This window comes from Oryctolagus cuniculus, chromosome 12, assembly GCF_051225735.1.
Source record: "Oryctolagus cuniculus isolate XC-2025 breed Fujian yellow rabbit chromosome 12, ASM5122573v1, whole genome shotgun sequence".
NCBI classification, from domain to species: Eukaryota; Metazoa; Chordata; class Mammalia; order Lagomorpha; family Leporidae; genus Oryctolagus; species Oryctolagus cuniculus.
Genome location: NC_142878.1, coordinates 39,628,042 through 39,641,812, shown reverse-complemented (window position 1 = coordinate 39,641,812; position 13,771 = coordinate 39,628,042). Strand labels below are relative to the sequence as shown.

At 43.7% G+C, this 13,771-nt stretch overlaps 1 long non-coding RNA gene and 1 pseudogene across 2 annotated transcripts in view; both read left to right on the top strand.

The window, feature by feature from the left end:
- The window catches only part of LOC149123007 (uncharacterized), a 207,774-nt gene that overhangs the window by 105,321 nt on the left and 88,682 nt on the right, over positions 1-13,771 (top strand). The window lies entirely within an intron of this gene.
- LOC138844795 (transcription factor BTF3 pseudogene) lies at positions 7,391-8,083 on the top strand (annotated as a pseudogene).

Sequence of the window (13,771 nt, the reverse complement as noted above, 5' to 3'; positions counted from 1 at the left end):
AGCACTGACATGTAAGCCTAGGCAAGGACATTTTAGAATGGGCAGCTTTCCCGCTTGCTGACTGGTAACTGGAACGTGAATGGAAAGGAGAATGGTGCATTCCTTCTATGATCTATTTGCATATAAAGGCGGCTGGGCTCTCTGCTCTTACTGCTATCATGCGACTCAGTGAAATTTGAATCCAGATACCTGGACTCACAAAACTGCTTTGAAAGAACAAACCAGGAGAACTGCTGGAGGAGCCTCTTTAGCCTCTTTCTGGCTGCGAACCTCACGGAACTCTGAAAATGAGTTCAGAAAGATTTGGGTTCAATCACTGCACTCTGGTAAATGGAAATGAAAATTGGAATATAAAGATCTTGGTCTTGGCATCAGAAGGGAGAAGTTTGACTTCTCAGCACCAGAGCACTTGAGTATTATTTTTCAACAAAGTTACTGATCTCAAAGTATATTCTTCCAAAATACATCCCTATAATTTTGTCACCAATAGGAATTCCACGTTTAATAGTATTTTCTTCCATTTACTCACAGCTTTTACTGAACACCCCATAGGTACTTGCCACTGGGCTAGTTGTTGTTTACACAGCTGCAAACATCTCTACTCGCAAGGAACTCACGATATAGTGGGAAGACACATAACAAACAATTACACAAATAATCATTTGACTCCTATTGTAACTCTTCATGTATCAGTTTATACTTTTGTTAAAAAAAGTTTTTCTTATTTTTAAAATTTCTTAATACAAATTTTCTTTTGAATTATATAAAGAAATACTGTTCTTTTGAAAAACACAAAAATTGAAGATACTTATGGGGTATCATATGACGTTTCAACTACATGTATATTCTATTTAAAATCAGGGTAGGTAAATCAACCACATCATACATTTCCATTTCTTTATGGTGAAACATTCAAACTCCTTTCTTCTAGATTTTTTGAAATCTCTGGTACATTATCATTAGTCACTCTACAGGGCAATAGAATATCAGAACTTAAGAAATCCTGTTCTCTCCAAGGAGGGTTTCTACATTCAAATTTTGTTTTTGATAAAATTAAACTAGATACTGACTCTGTAGTTGCATGCTATTGTAAGTAGATAGTAGAGATTAAGGGATATTATAAAACTTGAAAATTATTTAGTCTTCCTTTCTATAAACTGAAAATACTCTTAATCATTCCATAAATATTTATTGAGGGATTTATTTGTGTCTGCCACTGCGGTAGGCCCTGTACAGGATGCATAATGTATCTGCCAAGTGCTTTAAATATCGTAAGTGCCATAAGACATGTACAAGGTAACCATGGGACGAGCCGCCCGTGACCGTGCCTTAGAGGAAAGAGCAGTGGGATGTGAGTGTGAGTAGAGGTTTCCATCTGATGACCTGCACGATGAAGGGGGCGTCCCATAAGGAGTCGTGTTCTGATCAGCCTTGAAGAATGGGTAGATTTAATCTTAAAAATCCAATCCAACTGCTCATTCAGAAACTTGGAACAGATAAAAGGTAATAAAGAAGAAAGCAGAAATTGTCCATATGATACAACTCAGACACAGACATTGTTTTCAGGTGTATTTTTCTGTAGCTTTTTTATGTGCACAGACATACATAAAAATATATTGTCATGAGGTTTGGAGACTTGTTTTTTTCACTCTGTTGTGATCACTTGCTTCTTATTAAACATTTCTAAGAAATAGTTTATGCAGCATTTTTAATCCTGTGGGGGTTCTGATGGGTAGGTAGCCTCCTGGTTGATAAAGAAGTCATGTACAGGGAGGGAGCCCAGACTTGCAGGCAAGCTGCAGGGGAGTGACTCCAGTAGCCATGATAGAATGTAGCAGATTGAGCTGAGCCTAGAGACAGGAGAGGAAGTTAGGAGGCAATTACACTTGTTTAGGTGTCAGCTTGTATGAGCCTGAATGAGGAAGTAGAGAGAAGGGTGTAAAAGGGGAAAATAGTGTGGGAGATGTGATGAAAACGCACAGAAAGGACCCAGTGGCCTTTTTGAGATCATTAATTAATTGATTGATTGATTTGAGGGGTAGAGAGAGAGAGAGAGAACAAGAGAGCAAGTGAGCTCGAGTGCTCCCGCCTCAGGTTCACTCTCCAAATGCCTGCATTAGCCAGGGCTATTCTGGGGTCCAGCCAGGTCTCCTTCCTGAACCGTCACCTGTTGCCTCTCAGGGTCTGCGCTGGCAGGAAGCTGGAATTGGACCTAGAGCTGGAATCAAACCCAGGCACTCCAATGAGGAATCAGGACATCTCTACCACTACATCAAATGCCTACCCCTCCAATGCCTTTTGAAAGTGGAGGGAATATAAAGAACAGTCCAAGAAAATCTCAAGCTGTCTAGCATAAGAGTTCGGGAAAGAGATAGCTCTATTAGAAATGCAGACCTTGGAAGGTGGAGAAGTACACTTGTCTGGAAGTTTTTGTTTCATGCCTCTGTTATCTGATATACTAAATAAAGAGATAGGAATACTTGGCTGTCAATTAAAGTACAAGATTGACTCTTGAGAGGAATGAGAACTGGAATATAGATTTTTCTAGTCATTCATTTATTCAATTTTTCCTTCATGCATTAATGCTTTAGTACATGTTCATTGAGCACCCAGTATCATCTCTTTCTTCCAGGTTTTTTTTTAAATTCGTAAGTTTAAAAAATTTCAATTACAATGCTTTTCATTGCTTTCCTTTTTCTTAAAAATGCTTTTTTTCCCATATAAGCAGGTACTCTTTTTTTTATTAAGATTTATTTATTTGAAAGAGTTCCATAGAGAGAGGGAGATACAGAGATCTTTCATCCGCTGGTTCACTCCACAAATGGCTGTAATGACTGGGGCTAGGCCAGGTGGAAGCCAAGAGCTTTTTCTGAGTCTCCCAGGTGGTTACAGGTGCCCAGGGACCTAGGCCATGTTCCCTTGCTTCCCCAGGCACGTTACCAGTGAGCTGGACCAGAAGTGGAGCAGATGGTGTTAGACCCTTGGAGTGAGGATGCTAACACGTTGAGAGGCACACCCCAAAGACTCAGACTCCAGACCAGCTGATGCAAAAGCAAGAGGATTTATTCGGTGTCTATGCAGACGGGCCTCCTGAACTCGGGAGTCTGGAGAGCACCCCCAGTACAAGCCACACGGTTTATATACCCGCAGTGACCAATCAAAAGCACTATAGTGTCCATGCACACAGCAGTCCAATCCGCGAGTTGATCATGTGAAGGGCATGCGTCTTCTATCCAATCAGCTACGAGATCACATGGGAGGCATGCACCTCGTCGCCATTTTGTTGTTTACTTCTTTAGTAGTTCCTTTCCCTGCCAGTGCCATCTTGTTCACCCTGAGGGGGGATGACGTCTCGCTCCCTTTGTTCCCCTTGTAGGAGAGCCGCGTCCCGCTTCCCACACTGTTATTTGAGTATTAGGAGGCATACAAACTGGGTTAGGTCTTAGCACAGCCAGGCACAAGTGTCACAGCTAGCTAAGCATAGGGTCCCTTATTTTATAGCTGCACCTAATTTTAGCTTTGGGGGAAAAAAGTTTAGGGCTGTAATTTTAAACTTATTTTTTATTTGGGGCAAAGGTGACTTCTTGTTTTTAATGGTATTGGCTTAGGTCACTCCATCTTGGTTTTATTTTTAAGGTTCTTCAATGGAACTCAAACCATTGCCATCTTGGTTGCCGGTGCTGCAGGCTGCTGCTTAACGCAGTGCACCACAGCACCGGCCCCTATATTTTTAATTTCTAAGAACTACTTGGCTGGTGCCGCAGCTCACTAGGCTAATCCTCTGCCTAGCGGCGCCGGCACCCCAGGTTCTAGTCCCGGTCGGGGCGCCGGATTCTGTCCCGGTTGCCCCTCTTCCAGGCCAGCCCTCTGCTGTGGCCAGGGAGTGCAGTGGAGGATGGCCCAGGTGCTTGGGCCCTGCACCCCATGGGAGACCAGGAAAAGCACCTGGCTCCTGGCTCCTGCCATCGGATCAGCGCGGTGCGCCGGCCACAGCGCGCTGGCCGCGGCGGCCGTTGGAGGGTGAACCAATGGCAAAGGAAGACCTTTCTCTCTGTCTCTCTCTCTCACTGTCCACTCTGCCTGTCAAAAACAAACAAACAAACAAACAAACAAACAAAAAAAACCAATGGAAGGAAGACCTTTCTCTCTTTTTTTTTTTTTAATTTTTTTTTTTTAATTTTTTGACAGAGTGGACAGTGAGAGAGAGAAACAGAGAGAAAGGTCTTCCTTTTGCCATTGGTTCACCCTCCAATGGCTGCCGCGCTGATCCAAAGGCAAGAGCCAGGTGCTTCTCCTGGTCTCCCATGGGGTGCAGGGCCCAAGGACTTGGGCCATCCTCCACTGCCCTCCCTGGCCACAGCTCTCCCTGTCTTTCTCTCTCACTGTCTAACTCTGCCTGTCCAAAAAAAAAAAAAAAAAAAAAAAAAAAAAACTGTCATTTTATGATTGTTCACTGTTCTTTTTTCACAGAGAGGTACATTTTTTAAACTCTGTAGTGTATTATAATTTATTTATGTTCTCTTTAGCTTTATATTCTGTCCATTTCCTTTGAATTTTACGTTTCTTTGTTTTGTTCTCTAAGGTTGTCCATTGCAAGCATCGGGCAATGGAAGGCTGATTGGAGGCTCTGTGTGGATTAGTGTGTGCATGTGTGAGTGTGTGTATAATATCGGCGTGCATCCCTGGGGAGAAGGGTGCCTCACTCACTTGGGAGAGTGGATTTGGGAGCAAGGAGAAAAGACAGAAGCCTGGCTGTTGCTATTCTAAAGTTCTGTGGGGAAAGCTGTGGAGTGGGAGGTGGTTGCTCCCACTTTGTATGCAAACTTTTTAATTCCTTTGTTTTCAGTTCTGCTTTTGTGTCTAGTGCCTCTTGGTCTGTAGCCTCAAGCTACAGATAAGGCTCCTTTTTGATTTCTTCTTTGACCTGTTGACTACTCAGAAGTATGATACTTAATTTGCATGTTTTTTGAATTTTCTGGATTTTCTCCAGCTGTTGATTTCTGTTTTCATAGATTGATCAGAAAAGATACTTGGAATGATTTCAATTTTCTTGAATTTGTTGCCTTTTAATTTGTTCTCTCTTGGAGAATGTTTCATGTGTGCTTGCATTCTGCTGCTGTTGTGTAGAAAGTTCTTTTATGTCTGTTAGGTACATTTGTTCTAAAGTGTAGTTCAGGTCCAGTGTTTCCTTATTGATTTTCTGTCCATATGATCTATCCGTTGTTGAGAGTGGTCCCCTACCGTGACTATATTGCTATTTATATCTCCTTTCAGATGTATTGCTGTTAGCTTTATGTTTTAAGGTGCTCTGATGTTGGGTGCATATATATTTACAATTGTTATGTCCTTTGATGAATTGACTCCTTTATCATTATATAATGATCTTTGTCTCTTGTGACAAGTTTTGACTTAATGTGTATTTTGTCTGATATAAGTCTAACTACCCTTACTCTCTTTTTGTTTCCATTTGCATGGAATATCTTTTTCTATCCCTTCACTCTCAGTTTCTGTGTGTCCTTAAAGCTGAAGTGAGTCTCTTATAAGCAGCATACAGTTTGATCTTTTAAAATTTTTTATTTATCTATTTGAGAGGGAGAGGGGGGGGGAGTAGGAGAGAATGCTCCCGTCTGCTTGTCCACTATTCTAACTCCTGCAGTGGCCCTGGCTGAAGCTGGGAACCAGCGCTCCCATGAGGATGGCATGAGCCCAATTACTTGACCCCTCACCATTGTCTCCCATGTTCTGGGAAACTAGAGTCGGGAATCGGAGCCAAGAATCACACCCAGGCGCTACAGTATGGGACTCAGGCACCTTAACTGCTAGGCTAAATGCCCTCTTCCTAGTTTGATATTGATTAATTAATTCAGTTACTCTGTGTCAATTCATTCTATTCAAGGCAATTCCTGATGGATAAGGACTATTTTGTTAATTGTTATTTGGTTCTTTTGGAGCGCCTTTGTTTCTTTCTTCCTTTGTGATTCAATGAGTTTTCTCTTTCTAAAATTTCTATTTATTTTTATTTGAGAGACAGACAGACAGATAGTACTGTCATTCACTGGCTCATTCTCCAGATCCCCACAATGGCTACAGTTGGGCCAGGCTGAAGTCAGGCGTTGGGAACTCATAGATCTCTTAGACTGGTGATAGCGACTCAGCAACCTGAACAGTCACCTGCTGCCTCCCAGGGTGCCCCAGCAAGAAGCTGGAATTGCAGCAGAGCTAGGACCCACATCCCCTCCCTCCAGTGTGGGGTGTGGGTACCCGAAGCAGCATCTTAACCATTACACCAAATGTCCACCCTGCGTTAGGGTATTCTTAATAATACTATATACTTAATTTAGGCAGTGAATTTTATCTTCTCATGTTGTTAATTCATGGCCTTTCATATCAAATTGAAAAACTTCCTTTTGTATTTCTCATAAAACATTTCTGGCAATGATGAATTCCTTTAGGTTTTGTTTGAGAAGTTCTTGATCTCTCCTTCATCTCTGAATGTCAGCTTTTCAGGTAAAGTATTTGTGGCTTGCAGCTCTGCTCCCCCAAATATTTTGAAAATATTATCACTTTCCCCTGGCCTGAAAAGTCTCTGATGAGAGATCCGTTGTCAGCCTTGTGGGAGTTCCTTCGTATATAGATACCTTCTTTTCTCTTGCTTTCAAGATTCTCTCTTTGTCTTTGGTTGTTGACGATTTGATTGTGTTTTGATAGTGTTTTGGGGCTTGAATCTCATTGAAGACTTTTATGCTTTCTCTATCTGGATGTTTATATCTTTCTTCAGATCTGGGACATTTTTGGTCATTATTTCTTTTAATAAGCGCTCTTATCCTCATTCTGTAACTTTCATATTATACACTTAGCTCTCTGGACAGTGTCCCAGAAATTCTGTAGCATTTCTTTATTCCTTTCCATTTTTTACTGCTAAGTAGGTATTTTCAAATCACCTGCCTTCGGGTTCAGAGATGTTTTTCTTCAGCTTGATCTATTCTGCTGCTGACACTTTCTATTGCATTTCTTTCTTTTTTTTTTTAAGATTTTATTTTATTTAATGAACATAAATTTCCAAAGTACAGCTTATGGATTACAATAGCTTCCCCCCCATAACTTCTCTCCCACCCGCAACACTCCCCTCTCCCACTCCCTCTCCCCTTCCATTCACATTAAGATTAATTTTCATCTATTGCATTTCTAATTCCAGTCATTGTATGAGTGGGCTTCTAAAACATGGATGAATGAGATTAAAAAGATAAGTTGATTTTGGTGTAATTATTTTTTTGGAGATCTCCACACGTAGTTTTTTTGTGAACATTTGAACACTTTCTTCTCAGAATTTCTGTGTGTTTCTTTTGTACGCTTTCTATACCGGTTAACATTTTTGTTTTGAGCTGCCATCTTGGGTCTCTGCAGGCGGTGTCAGACCCCTTGAGCACCAACCCTAACCCCCCAAGGCCCCATTCCTTTCCGACAAGCTGAAAGACACTGTCATGAGCCAGGGAACACTCGGCCAGCCGTGGGCACAAGTGCGCATCGGTGGGAGAGGAACTGCTCCAGGCAGAAGAAGGTGGTCCATAGAACAAGGACAGCAGGCGGTGAAAACTTCAGAGGTGAGGGGTAAACATCTCCGGCATGAGGAGGTGACTGTGTTTACAAACCCAGGAACAGTGATCTGCTTCAACACCCCTGAAGTTCGGCTTCTCTGGCAGCAAACACTTTCACCGATACAGGCCACGCTGGGACAAAGCAGCCCACAGAAAGGCCCCCCAGCGTCTTGAACCAGCTCGGTGCACACAGCCTGACGTGTTTGAGGCTGGCAGAGGCTCCACTGAAACAACCTGTGGACGCAAAAGCACCACTTGCTACGGGCGAGGAGGAGGAGGATGAAGCTGCAGACGTTGTGGGGAATGTGGATAAGGCCTCTAAGAAAGAGGCGAACTGGATGGAGTTGACTTCCGCAGAAAGTAAAACTTGAAGAAGTTCCTGGGAGCTGCTCTTTTGTATTACAGCTGCTCTTAAAAATCGTTTTGTTTATGATCTAATAAAATCTAGATCTCTAATATTTTGAAGCTCAAGCGCCTTGGGCAGTGCAGCCCTGTTCAGCGTGTGTTTATGCACAATTCATTCTTTGCTAAGCAAGCTAAAGAAATTGGAAATAAAGTTTGAAACAATGGTTAATATATTTTTTCTGTTTTTTTTTTTTTTGGTATCATCTTTCTGATATTATTGAGTTATCTCTCTGTGTTCTTTTATAGTTTTCTGAGCTTCCTTGGAGTAATTATTTTGAATGATTTGAATTCTGTCAGCAATTCATAGCTCTCTAGTTAGTTTATAGAAAATTATTGTGTTCCTTTGGTGATGCTATGTATCCTTGGTTTTTCCTGTATTTTATTGTCTTGTTTTGAAGTCTGTGCATTTGATAGAACTGTCAAGTCTTTGGAGCTTATTGACTGACTTCGATGGGGAAAGATACTTCTCTGTGGCTGGGTACAAGCACGATGGTTGGGTGGAGTGTGGCAGTTATGGCTCGGGGGAGGGTACAGCAGCATAGTCCCATGGAGGTCTGTCCCCCGAGATTTGCATTGCCAAAGATTCCAGGGTCCTCCTCGGCAAAGGCTGTGCGTGTCTGCAGTAACAGCGAGGGTCGCTGGGCTCTTTGATGGCAAAGTTTGCTGGGGCCTTTCTAATCTCTCTTCTCCCACTGTGGAAGTCCTAGGTAAGAGGATTGCTTTTGTGACCAGGTGCAGTTTGTGGATGTACTCCAGAGGGTGAGGGCAGCAGCGTGTGATGCGTGGCACCCATGGAGTGGCTCTGGGGCACAAGTACACATGAAGAGACCACGGTTCCAGTGTTCAGAGCCCCAGTGGCGGGAATGCAGGTGCCCCACTGCCACGTTGGTAGTAGTGTGGAAGCTATGGGTGCTTGTGGAGTAGTCTGGGGATGAGAAACCCGAACATGGATCTGTGCAGAGCATTAGTAGCGCTCGGGTTTAGGGCGCAGGCTGGCCCGCTGTGGTGGCAGAGCCAGTGTCTGGAGCGCGAGTGCTGTGATGAAGAGAAGCTGTGGCTCCATTTCCCGGGTGTGTGGACTAGCCTACCGCTGTGGTCATGCTGGTGTCGGAGGTGTGAGTGTGTGTGATGCAGCCATGGGGCCAGGGCTTGCTGTACAGGTGCAGGACCTGGGCGACAGGCCAGCTGCTGTGGCAGGGCAGAGGTACTTGTGGAAGGTGCTGGAGCCGGCACATGCAGAATGAGTAGGGCTCAAGGCCTGGGGTGAGGACTGGCACATGGCAGCAGTGGATCCAGGTATAATGTGGCCACCGGGCAGGATCTGGGACACAGGCATGCGCAGAGGCCCAGTGACTCTGGAGTCCAGGGTACATGCGAAGTCGGGAGCTACGGTGGAACCATGGCAGCAGCTCCTTCTTGGGGGTGGGGCGTAACTGGGTCTTCCTCCCTGGGGAATCCACAGTGAGGGTGGCTGTTGGCTACCTTGGTGGTGAAAGATGCCAGCGTCCTCTACAGAGCAGGCCACTGGGGATCACGGTGACAGGCACCACGTGACTAACGATGATAGCTCCTGCCCGCCTTCTTTGTTCCTGGATTTATAGAGGTCTCGGGTATGCCAGATCTCCAGCTGCCTGTTCTATGTGATTATTCTGCTATTTTGCCCTCCTGTGTTGCTGAAGGTTCCTAAATGGAACTTGTGTTCCTCTCAAGGCTATTTTGTGGTAGATAGGGGTTTATTTGTTGCTTCTTTTTGTGGGCAATAAAGGACGGTATCGCCCACTGTGCCATATTATTCTCTTAACTTTTTTTATTTTACTATTTATTTATTTGAAAGGCAGAGTTACAGAGAGGCAGAGGCAGAGAGAGAGGTCTTCCATTCACTGGTTCACTTCCTAGATGGCCACAATGGCCAGAGCTGGGCTGATCTGAAGCCAGGAGCCAAGAGCTTCTTCCAGGTTTCCCCCGTGGGTACAAGGCCCCAAGCACTTGGGCCATCTTCCACTGCTTTCCCAGGCCATAGCAGAGAGCTGGATCAGAAGTGGAGCAGCCTGGACTAGAATCAGCGCCCATATGGGATGCTGGCACTGTAAGCAGTGGCTTTACCCGCTACGCCACAGCACTGACCCTTCTTTTAATTTTTATAGTAGAATTGAAGGTGATTTTTACATAACCATTAAAATATTAGAGAATTCTGAATTTGAGATATAAATGTATATATTTACAAATAAATATATACAACTTTGCCAATGAGTTTTATACATTTATATATATATATATATTTTAAAGATTTATTTTACTTGTTTGAAAGAGAGAGAAAGAGAGAGAGTGTGCACACTTCCATCCACTGGTTCACTTCCCAAATGTCTGCAATCAATGGCTGGGGCCGTGCCAGGCTGAAGCCAGGAGCCCAGAGCTTCTTCCAGGTCTCCCACGTAGGTGCAGGGTCCCAAGTACTTGGGCGTCCTCCACTGCTTTCCCAGGCCATTAGCAGGGCTGGATTGGAAGTGGAGCAGCTGAGACTCAAACCAGTGCCCGTGGGGGATGCTGACATCACAGGCAGTGGCTTTGTCACTTTCCTCTGGTGTCACGTTCTCTGGTTCTAAATGATCCTCATATACTGGCACTGGTACTGTACGTTGCAGCAAGTTGTGTCCTCCTTCAGTCTCCAGATTTGTCTTAGTGAGGACTGTCACCAGTTAGCCTAGCGTAGAGTTCTGGGCAGGTCAGGTGGTGCTGTCTATGGGCTGGCAGTGGTTGCTGGCGAGGATCTCTGGACGTGTTGCTGCTGCTCATGCCTGAATAAGGTGGGGCTGTGAGTAGGCTCTGCGGTCATAAGGGCTGGTTTTCTGGGCTCCCCAGTCTTGCGGAGGAGTTGGCTGTGTTCTGGGTCAGTCAGGGTCACTACCACACACCTGGGTTGGGCAGGGCTCCAGGCTGTTGAGTGAGGCTCTCTGGTGGGGCAGGTTACAGGCCTTGCTCTGCAGCTGACTAGGACCGAAGGCTTGGCTTCCTGTTTAGGTGGGGCTGTAGGTTCAGATCTGCAGCCAGGCAGGTGCATTGGCTAAGCTCCCAGGTTAGGTGGTGTCCCTGGCTGGACTCTGCTGAGTATGAATGTTTGCTAGACTCTCTGATTGGTCAAGGCTGATGGCAGGGGGTTGGTGTCATTGCCAAGGTCCTTATGCTGGTTCCTCTGAGTCCCATTCCCTGTCTTCATTCCTACATGACCCCACGTGGTCAAGCCACCAGTTGCCCCAGTGTTCTCTAGGAGGTGAGACAGAAATGGGCCTTTAAGAAGCACCCAGAATGCTGCCTTCGACTCTGTTTCCTTCAGCAGAGAGAATGTAGGCTCAGAGATCTTTCTTGGGATGGAATGGGATGACCAAAGTGAAACTGCTCCTGTTATTTCCACTATTGTAATTTTTCTTGGTTTATGAACTCCAAAGGAGTACCTTAGCCTCGTTCCTGAGTTCTGGGATTTTCCCAAAAGCATTCTTCTCCCTTGGATAATTGTTAGCTGGTGTTTTTGTAAGGGCGACCATGACCAGGGAGCTCCTCTTCTCCCAACTTGCTGACATCTTCCACCTTAATTTTAAAAAGGGGGCCTTGCATATTTATTTTTTGCATGTCCATATAAATGATGTGGCAAATTCTGCTCACAGTTAGTATAAAAGTTATCTAATTTCTAAGTGAAAAATGTGGCCAACTCCCCTGAGGGTCTACTGAGAGGAGCCACTTGAAGAAAAGTACAGCTAAGCCCCTCCCAGGAAGACTGGGGGAAAGGGGAAAAGCCTTTCAAGAGCAAACCAGCCTGAGCGGTAACAGCCATCCTCCCTCCCTTCCCCTTCATTCTGACACATTGTGGTCATGGATCGTCACACTTGTCCTCCGCCCCAGAAGAACTGGCAATTCTAGAATGGTTCTCTGACACATTGAGTTGGGGAGCGGTGATCTGATGTTGTTCAAATGTTGTCAAGCCCTCAAGGATCAGTTAGTAAAAAGGCATTATAAGCTCAGAGAGGGAGTGCCAGGGGGTGGAGTTGGGATCAGTCTGAAGTAAGAATTTGAGAGTGTCCCTCGGACCAAGAGGGCAGTACAGATGTGACTGGGGTTCAGCGGGGGCCGTGGCTCATTTGGCTAATCCTCCGCCTGAGGCGCTGGCATCCCATATGGGCGTCGGTTCTAGTCCCAGTTGCTCCTCTTCCAGTCCAGCTCTCTGCTGTGGCCCAGGAGGGCAGTGGAGGATGGCCCAAGTGCTTGGGCCCCTGCACCCAAATGGGAGACCAGGAAGAAGCACCTGGCTCCTGGCGCTTCAGCACAGCGCTGGCCGTGGCAGCCATTTTGGGGGTGAACCAACAGAAGGAAGACCTTTCTCTCTGTCTCTCTCTCTCTCTCTCTGTCTATAACTCTATCTGTCAAATAAATTTAAAAAAAAAAAAAGGATACTGCTTTAGAATACTTTGTTGTTTGGATGTATTTGCTCCATTGACGTCAGGTTGCAGGGAGTTAATTAATTATAAACTCTGTATATTTCTGGGCATCAGGGTGATCGCCATGAAAATCTGACCACTGCATGCCGTAATAAGGAAATTCTTGTGTAGGACTGAGCACATGCCTGAGTGAGGCCATCTTTTTTGTTGTTCAAATGTATGAATAAGCACCCATTTTTCTGTGTTCCAGGCTAACCAATCTTTCTTTAGACCAATAGTTTATTTTTTTATGGTGTTGTACCATTATCTAACAAATAGTTTAGGAATAATAACATTTACATAATAATATTTATATAATAACATTTACATCCAGGCAGAGATAGAAGTGCAATCTAATGAGGGTTAGACAGAAAATTCAATAAAAACATGGATCTACACTTTGTACCACTTAACAAAATAAAATCCATATAGATGAGAGAAATAAATATAAAAAGTCAAATTATTGACTTTTCTGGTCGATATTTTAGGTGCTCTTAAATATCAAACTATCTCCAGTCTTAACGTTTCAATTGCTGTAAAGCTTATTGTTTAGATTATACAAACTTTCAGAAGTAATTATGGTTTTCTGGTGTTTTTGACTAATGGTGCTTTTGTATTTTTAAAGATTCCAGATTGGTCATTCCTACTCCTCTTTATGGGTATTTGAAAGATAAGTGTATGTGTGTGTGTGTGTGTGTGTGTGTTGAACCAAATTTTGATTTCTTTATTTTGTTACTGACTTTAGATATTTCACCTAATGGCAATTTTATTAAAAGCATAGAACTGAACAAATACTTTATCTTTGCTCTAGGATTCCACTGCAATTATAGAACAAAGGATAAATTCATAATTGTGCTGGAAATAGGGAAGAGTGACATAATGTCCTATGTAGGCAAGTTTAGGGAAATTCTCACTTTCTTATACAGATAACTCAAAAACTATTTAAACATATGCTCAAGATGTATGTGTTAGGATGGTCAACAGCTAGAATGTTTAGCAAGAGGAAAATCATTCCATGGATACAGGAATGTGTAAATTTATGTTGCCATTATTTGTATGATTAAGTTTATAAACATTACATATACATACCAAGGTGTATATATGGCCCTAAAATGTTTTGAAAGTGTTTCTATACTAAATTCTGAATAAAGACTCTCCATGAGACAGGAGTGGGAGTTAAAGTATATAGTATACTATAAGGGTTGTGAGAGAATAGGGAAAACTTTGACTTTGTATACAATGCACCTCTGTATTGTTTGAAAAATGTTCAGATGAGTATCAAAAGATTGAATGATAGGTGGGTGG